The sequence below is a fragment of the Brachycentrus maculatus genome, unplaced genomic scaffold, assembly GCF_059751285.1.
Source record: "Brachycentrus maculatus isolate JH-2025_06_01 unplaced genomic scaffold, ASM5975128v1 h1tg000142l, whole genome shotgun sequence".
In the NCBI taxonomy this organism is placed as follows: domain Eukaryota; kingdom Metazoa; phylum Arthropoda; class Insecta; order Trichoptera; family Brachycentridae; genus Brachycentrus; species Brachycentrus maculatus.
This window is the reverse complement of record NW_028280895.1, coordinates 1,733,943-1,743,187: the sequence shown is the minus strand read 5'-3', so window position 1 is coordinate 1,743,187 and position 9,245 is coordinate 1,733,943. Positions and strand designations below refer to the sequence as shown.

Here is a 9,245-nt window from a genome sequence, read left to right as displayed (position 1 = left end):
TCCTTATACTCTTTTATTTTTACACAAATAGTAGTTGATATTGATAGCCATTTAAGTAAATAATAAACGGCAAATATTCACACTGTTGAGTTTTTCTATGAAGTATAGAACAGTACCTGAAGCGAAGGGCTGATCACCTTTCCTTCATGTGTTAACGATCAACATAACACCGCGTTTATATGATGCAGTGCCCTATGCACCATCGGGTGCGGATAAGGGTAAGAAGAAGATGAAGAAGATAGAACAGTACGAAGTACAAATGTATTTACTTTGTGGTTAGTCATTTTTACTTTTTTTAAACAAAAATGTTAGCAATGTTGACCATTTCTGTTGCTGACCTTTATCCGCCACCAAATGGTGCTTAAGGCACTGCATGTTAATTTGATCGTTTATTACACGAAGGCAAGATGGGCAGTCCAGCAGCTTAGATTCCAATCCAGGGTAATTAAATAAATATTAGAATAAAAAAATGTTATGACCTCCCTGATAATCGAACCCATCACCTCCAGCACGGTAGCCAAATGAACTAACCACTGCACTATGAAGGCGGATAAGATTTGTGATTAACTTGAAATCAGATTGAATCATACTGAAAACGTCATTGGGTTATACGTCACCGCCTTGTTTGATAAAAAAAAACAAGTATGCACACATAATATTATGAATCAGTGGTCGACTTAATGCTGTTTTTAAGGGGAGATACCGTAACTGATATATCGCTAACTCCTTTCAACAACGACATTTATCAAAAATCGAAAATTTTTAGTTGTGCATGTTTTCGGAATACCCCTAAAAAAGCACTAAATCATATCAAAAGCGACGTATTTTTAACTTAATATTTACCCGCTACAGGGCAGAAAGTGTTGTTTTTGCATTTTGAAGAAAAGGTATTGTATAATTATGTTTTTAAATTTACTATATATTTTTCAAATGGAGAAAAAACATTCAGGTTTTACCTAAAAAGATCTGTAGCACAGTAAAAAGTTCAATAAGTGGCTTGATATTTATTTTTAATACATTTCATTATATTTTTAAACTTTAAAAACGATCTCCTGAAAAAGCATTTTTTTATAAATGACGTTGTTAAAAGGAGTGAGCGATATGCCTCCGATCTGGAATTACAGTGAAAATATTACGTGTTAACTATATGGCGTAGATAACTTTAACGTAAGTACAATAAAAAATAATAAAATAATGTAACGATTCTATATTTTTTCTCTTGTGGTTAGTATACTGATGGTAGTGAGGCTATAATATTTTGGTGTTTAAAATGTGTATAAAATCATAAGTATTTATTTCAATAAACTCCCTAAAGAAATTAAAAAAATAGATGATATAAAAATACTTAAGAAAAAAATAAAGCTCATTACACATAAATCATGAAAAAATATTTTAAAAAAAGACTATTATACCATTTATTATATAACATCATACCACGAGTGTAAGTCCCTCTAAAAGCCCAAGAGCTCAGTCTATTTTTTGGAGAGGCACAGCGAATCGAAATATAAAAGTTTTCCATATGTATAAATGTTTCAAATGTATTATGTTATAAATAAAAATGTAAATCTATTGAATAATATTTTTTTAACTATCTAACTATCACGACGCTTCTCCGCAGGGGTACGCAGAGAGAATAGAACACCACACCGCTCTGTCTTTGCAAACTTTCTTCGCCTCTTCCTCATACATACCCGTCGAGTATTTCGACTCCCGACCTGACCACTTTGTAACTTTTATATCCTCTTATTTCAATAAAATATTAAAAGTATAGATTATGGAGATAGTCGGATAGAAGGCACGATTCTTTTAAAGATAAAAAATCGTGACACTAATGCAGTGGTTCTGAACCTTTATGAAGTCAGGGAGCACTTTTGATCATAAGGAAAATTCGCGGTACACCAAAACCAAAGATCCAAAAAACATACAAAGATAAGTTTTATTAAAAGTAAATTGATTATTATACTACACACAAGTTAAAAATTACATTAATTAAAAAAATACAACCATGATACACGATTTACACACAACGAAGGTTTGATAGTCCCAAGAATCAACAGTAAATATCGGAGTCGAACACTGCAATATATCGTTCCAAACATTTTTAATTTGTTGCCGACGGAGGTGAGAGGTTAAAATAAAATTTGGAACAAAAAATATTTTGAATACGTTTATATGTAAATAAATTAAGAGAAAAAAAATCGCACAGTATATGAGCCAATATTATATTTTGGTTTTCATGAGTCGGGTTGTGGTACCTACCGTGATTAGTGTTGCGAACTCTTAAGTCATAGTTTCTCGGTTCGAACCCACTCTACCACAATTTGATACCTATTTCTAATAATGAGCCGCTTGGGCTCACAGAAATAGTATGAAATTGAAATATTTGTGTAAATAATAAAATCACAAATATTTCTCAAATTCGCGGAGCACTTGCAACAAGCTCGCGGAGCACCGGTTAAGAACCACTGCCCTAATGTCTCGCTGTCGAGTCTCGCTACTGCAGCTCTTATACAGCTGGCAATGGAAAGGGACAGACTCGTCCACGGTTGTGCATAGCTTCGTCTCGCACAAGCTGGTACCCGATGCCGAGTCTCTCGATGACTCTAGTCTCTTTTGTTAGCGGCGAGAGGAGCGGGTATTTACGATGCGAGGGACGTATGATTGTCGAGCGAGAGGAACAAAAACTCACCTCCGCGGGGGAACGGCTTTGTGTTGCTGCGGTACCTCCGTCCGGCACTGAGTCACGGCGCGCTCACGAGCACTCCGATGGCAGTCGGCAGTCGGCAGTCGCGCATTCTCCACGACCGGGTGAAGACAATGTCGCCAGACAAAGAACTAAAACTGAACGTTTGAAAGTCGAGCGGACCTAATGAAAGTACTTTCATAATTATCCGATTATTCTCAGTGAGTGGTGCATTCTGAGTGCAGTGCCAGTGAAGGACTCTCGGGACGCGGTGAGGATCTGTAGGCTGCTGGAGACCTCGTAACCGGATCATATTTTCCGCGTTAATACAGTTTATGTAATGCACTGTAACGGAGCTTTTTTCTCATCGGCTGAAAAAACGGATTGAACCCGTTTAGTATACTATACAATTATCTTCATAACGTAAATATTTTTATTTTGCACTTATTTTTCGTTGATTGTTTAGTATCCTTACAATATTATCTACATAACATCTATATTTTTATTATGCACTTATTTTTCCTTACTTACCCTTATCTGACTCCAATGGTGCATAGCCCACTGCATAGAAAACAAGCAGTGTCATCTTGATCGTTAAAAACGTGAAGGCAAAGTCATCACCTCTATGTACACATCAAGTACCTGTCAAGGGTAATTTAAATACATATAAGTGAAAAATCACACATTTAAATGATTAAAATTTGCTACTGATATTTCTCGATGGACCTGCATTTTATAGAATAAAATAACAACCATGTAGTTTTTTCCAATTAATTTTATTTGACCAGCAACCGAGTTTCATCGTAACCGACATCATAAGACTGGCGATGTCGGTTACGACGAAACGCGGTTGCTGGTCAAATAAAATTCATGTGGAAAAAACTACATAGTTGTTATTTTATTCTACGTATGTATAAGTGATTTTTTCACTCTTATATGAATTTGAAATTTTTGCCCTTGACTGGTACCTGAAGCGGAGGGTTGATCACCTTTCCTTCATGTGTTAACGATCAAGATAACACTGCGTTTATATGATGCAGTGCCCTATGCACCATTGGGGTGCGGATACGGGTTTGAAGAAGAAGAAGAACCTGGGACCTCCAAAATAATACTCAAACGCACTAATCACTAAACTACTGAGGTGTTTTTGTATATTTCATAAATATGTACAAATATCCATATTATATATTACGCTACTTATTTACATATTATGGTCTATAACTCCACTATTTACTTCAAATTCAAAATATGAAAATATATTTGACTTTGTTACAAATACATACATAAAAATATAAAATAAGTTTTGTAAGCGTAGTGGCCCCGTGGTAATATCCTAGACTTCTGTGGCTCGAGCCCCAATGTATTTAAATTTAACACATATCGCTCACTCCTTTCAAGAACGTCATAAATCAAAAATTGTAAATTTTCAGTTATGCATGTTTTCGGAATACCCAGAAAATGTACTATATCTATACTATATTTACCCGCTACAGGGTACAAAATGTTGTTTTTGCATTTTGAAGAAAAGGTATTGTTTAATAATTTTTTGAAATAAAGTACATATTTTTCAAATGGAGAATAAACCTTTAGGTTTTACCTAAAAAGATCTGTTGCACAGTAAAAAGTTCAGTAAGTGGCTTGATATTTATTTTTAATACATCGTGTTATATTTTTAAACTTTAAAAACGTTCTCCTGAAAAATCAAGTTTTTTGATTTATGACGTTCTTGAAAGGAGTGAGCGATATCTGTTGTTATGCATACGAGTACATATTAAAACTATGTCTGTAGCTATATAAATATGTATTTTTATACATATTTATTTCCAAAAATAGTTTTGTAGTGCACTTTATACACTGCTAAATATGATGATAATATTTTTTTTCTAACCCTTATTTACACTCAATGGTACATAGGGCACTGCATCGTATAGAAGCAGTGTCACTGTCGGCGGGGCATGTAAGTCAATACTGACTAGTGCGTACAATCCACCACCATTTGCTAATACCCAGGGTGACGGCAGCAGGATGTGGTGCTCTATGCACACTTATGCATTACGTGCTTAACTGAATTACGTTACATTCTTATCTTTTCTAGTTTAAACTAATCTAATAAAACATTTTACCAAATCTTGTTTTTACTAGGGAAAACGGATTTTAACTAATACGGGGTTTCAAAGGTAATATACAGGACAATTCGTCCGCCTCCGTGGTGTAGTGGATAGGTTAGGTTAGGTTAGGTTGTAATGGTGCAATAGTTAGCGCGTTTGGCCACCGTGCTGAAGGTACCGAGTTCAATTCCCAGGGGGGGAGGTGAAATTAAATATGCTTGATTTTACACTCTAATTTTTATTTAAAATTACGCTGGACTGGTCCCTGAAGCGCAGGAGTAATCACCTTGTCTTCATATAATTAACGATCAAGATAACACTGCGTCAATACGATGCAGTACTCTATGAACCATAGGGTTAGACGTTTGTTTACGGTGCAGTGGGTATTAGATATTTCAGGCCTTTTACTGTATATTTTTGTTTCATTGTAGAAATATATGAATCGGGATGTATTTTAAGTAAGTTACAGCTGTAGCTACATCTCAACTGCACATCAGATGCGCAGTTCAGATGTAGCTACAGCTGCAGCGTTAGTGTGTGCTATGTAGGTACAGTACCGTATACAGCCGCACGCGTACTGTGTACCTTCAGTAATAGTAATAGAGAGGTATTAGCGATGTGTTAGAATCCCGTTAAATTGCCTTCTTACGTCTAGTAGATTGTTATTGCAGCTTCTTGTGAGAAAATGTTACAAAAGAAGATTTGAATCTAATTTACCGCATGTTAAAAGTTCACATTTACATACTTAAATCAAAAGCAATCGATCTGGTTTGTATCATAAAAAAATCTCATTTAAGTATGAATATATTCACGGTTCATGAATCATTTATCCGAAATCTGAATTTATGATGACAAATAAGAATTTCAGTGAACTATTTCATTTTTTTCATATTATTTTATGACATCTCATCAAATATGAAGAAGAATATGGAAGTTGAACTGTTAATTTACGGGGCTGACGACCGTCATAGGCTAGTTTAAGTGATCACTTTACACACGTGTAACATTCACCAATTCTACCCATTATTGACAACCACACTACTCAAATTCTTGGAAATATATGAACCCATTTTGAAACAGTGGTCTTTAATCACTAGAACTGCACTAGAGACATCTATTGGTGAGATGAAAAGAAGCTTTTTATGGAGCAGAAACTCTTTTATTAGTATGTGAGGTCCGAATCCTGGATTATAATCACACACATGAGAAACGCCAGAAAATATCATTTTCATTTTTATCATTTTAGCTTATAATTTGACCAGATAATTTATTGACTACATTTTGAGTGTGTCAAAATACTTGTTCACAAATCTGGATTATCTCCAATTATATGAGTATTTTCTGTAACGTATTTCGATCGCTCGAAACGCTCTTGAGGTAGTGTATACGAAAATAACGCTGTTTAAATGATTATTATTAATTTCAAATCTGAATTTATGTTGAGAAATGAGAATTTAAGCGAACTAAATGCGCGTGAATATGTAATATATTTCGATGATTTTCTATTTCCTGAACTTTGAAAAAAGGAACTTTATCAGTGTTGCCATTTCGTGTTCCGTTGCTAACACCCCGCGCTGGCTTGAGTTATCTCTTTTCCTCCCTTGAGGAAATTCTTCTGGGGAAAAGGATTCTACCCATATCCTTTTTACAACCATAAAAGTGAAAGATAAAAGGTAAAAAGTCGGGCTTGAGTTGAAAAACAACGACAACGACATCCTCTTTTAAAGAAGTCGGTATTAAATTTTGTTTTTTAATTTGATCGCTTGTCGCTGGTGTGTAAAACGATCACTTCAACTAGCTAATCACATATCGTAAGTCATGCAAACATCTAAATTCCAAAATTCATCCAAAAACCTAGATTTGTGAACAAGTATTTGGATACACTCAAAATTTTGTAAAAATCAGTTCTTTAGGTTGTAAATTTGCTTATATTGATTTAATATTTCCTGGAAACCTTGCCTTCATAATATGGTAATTAACAATCAACTTAACATTGCATCAATTTAATGCAGTGCTCTTTACACCATTGGGGTCGGATAACGTCAATAGTAGTAAAAACAAAATCAGTTTATATTATAGGCTAGGCAATTAAATAGTTTCTATTAAAAATTAGCGGTAAAATTAATTTAAATAACCTTATTAAAAAATGACTTCTTTAGAATCAACTCCCAACTTTATAAACTTCATCGTCTATGATGAAAATATCAATAAAACCTTGATTTAAATATCTCGCAAATGGAGCAAAATCCTGCATTTGAGAACAAATATTTGGACTCACTCGAAATATTGTAAATAAATTGTCAATATCGACTTTGCGCCATGGATACTTTAGCAAACTTCTGAGGATTATTTTGTAATATAAAAGCTATTTGATGAAATTTTACGAACCGGTTCGGGATCTTCCGGTCAGATTGAAAATAGTAATTTTAAATTTAATTTGCCGGAAATTGATACACGAGTCTTGCAGTAGGTTAGAGGAACCGATCATTGTATTTCGGATTAAAATCCATTCACATAATATTGGTAAGCAGGAAGATAAAATCGCGTTCTTTTAAAAGGCTACAAGATTGATTAAAGATAAAAAAAAGATCAAGGGTACCTACCTACTATGAAGAAGGTAAGTACTTAGCTTATGTACACCGTGTAATAGTATTATCGTACTTAATTACCCAATTAACATTTTTGTACGCTTAACAGTAAAATAATATTCTCATACCTAATTAGTATGAAGTTGAAGATCGTGATAAATTATTATGAAAATCGAAGCAACCGAATTATCTAACTATATAGAAGACTAAATGCGTATAATATAACCGAATTAATTAAACGAAGGAAACTAATTTTCCCACATTAACTAAAATACTTTTTTTTTCATAGTAATCGATATTACTTTTTAAAATAAATAAACCGTAATATTTTGAGCGTATCCAAACATTTATTGCTCCAAATGCTGGATTTTGTCTCATTAGGAGCTATTCAAATACGATTTTATCGATATTAAAAAAAATATTAAATCAAACACTTGTATAATTCCACTTTATGAGTTTAATTTCATTATACGAGTGTTTCATTTCATAAAAAAATCTAACTGTCATTCCACAAAGTTAATGCCGAATCTATAAATAATTTTAAATTATTGAGTTTATTGAAATGGAAATTAAGGTATCTGGGTATTTTCAGGGCTAACGGCTTGTTATTACCTGGTTTAAGTGATCACTTTTACACCAGATGGGTGAACAAATTTAAAAACCGCTTCTTAAAAAGAACTCGTTATTTATAAGGATTTTGGATTCGACGTCATATGTAGAATGATGTACACCAAATGTGTAAATTGATCGCATAAATCAGCCAATGGTAGATCGTAATCCTTGTAAATAACCAAATTTCTATATACCATCTCAACAAACCTCTCCATCCTTTCAAAAAACTTGGTATATTTTTAATGTCTTAAAACACATGACTAATCTTTAAATTATTTCAATCATTTTAAAGGTATACCTACGTTAAAGCGTGCATTACATATAGGATTGTCATTTGATCGGATGCGTAGGAACATGTCAGGAAAATGTTGTAGACGATGGCCTTACGATTCAGAAAATGTTTCGATATCCAGCCGAAACACGGCGAATTGAATTTTTGTGAGAGTTGCGAACGATTATATAAAAGAAAAACCAAAAATTGTCAATATTTCAAATCCTGAAAGTGATCCTAATAATTCCTGAAAAACTGAAAATAATTATGAGACGAATCCTCTAAAATATAATAGAAATATAATTGTCTTTCAATTTAATACATCTAATAATTACTACTAATCATCAGACCAAAATCAAAGCTCTGATCCTTATCCGCACCCAATGGGGCATAAGGCATTGCATCCGATTGATGCAATGTTGATTTGATCGTTTATTATACGAAAGCAATGGTCAGTCCCTCGCTTCAAAATTGTTTTTATTTATTTTAAAATTTTATTTTATTTATTTTAAAACATCATTTTAAACATCTTTAAACATCATTTTTAAACATTATTAAATCATTGTTTTAAAAAAAAAACATAGGTCGTATTTATAATATTTCTGATAAGTAATTTCCATTTCTTATTTTGGGACATGGAATTAAGGTTAACAAGACTGAAACACAAATAAGAAAGTTTAAAAAAAAGATAAAAATTATACAAAACTAGTACAAGCCAAAATATAAAACAAAAACGGGTACAGTAAATAGGCATATAAAAAAAAACTACGGTAAGAAGCACGTTTAAAGGAAACAAATGAGAAAATATAACTAATCTCTAACACAAACATATTTCTATTTATTTTGGATCTCTGACTGAGTTTTATTTTATGTTTATATTAAAATTTAATATTTTTCTGATAGTTTTTAAGGCTTCTCGAAACTTGCATATACAAAAACGCGTACGTTTATTTTTAACCGGATAAAACGAAAACATTAAAAAA

General features: G+C 33.0%; 2 protein-coding genes across 4 annotated transcripts in view; both read left to right on the top strand.

Moving 5' to 3' along the window:
- Tsr1 (Tsr1 ribosome assembly factor) overlaps nt 1–9,245 on the top strand; it is a 231,511-nt gene that overhangs the window by 133,486 nt on the left and 88,780 nt on the right. The window lies entirely within an intron of this gene.
- LOC148309009 (uncharacterized) overlaps nt 2,590–9,245 on the top strand; it is a 31,773-nt gene continuing 25,117 nt past the window's right edge. The window contains exon 1 of one of the 3 annotated variants that reach the window (XM_088260745.1): nt 2,590–3,106. The gene's annotated coding sequence lies outside the window, so the exon portion shown is untranslated. The remainder of the gene's footprint in view (nt 3,107–9,245) is intronic. The other 2 variants (XM_088260747.1, XM_088260746.1) reach the window with 2 other exon arrangements.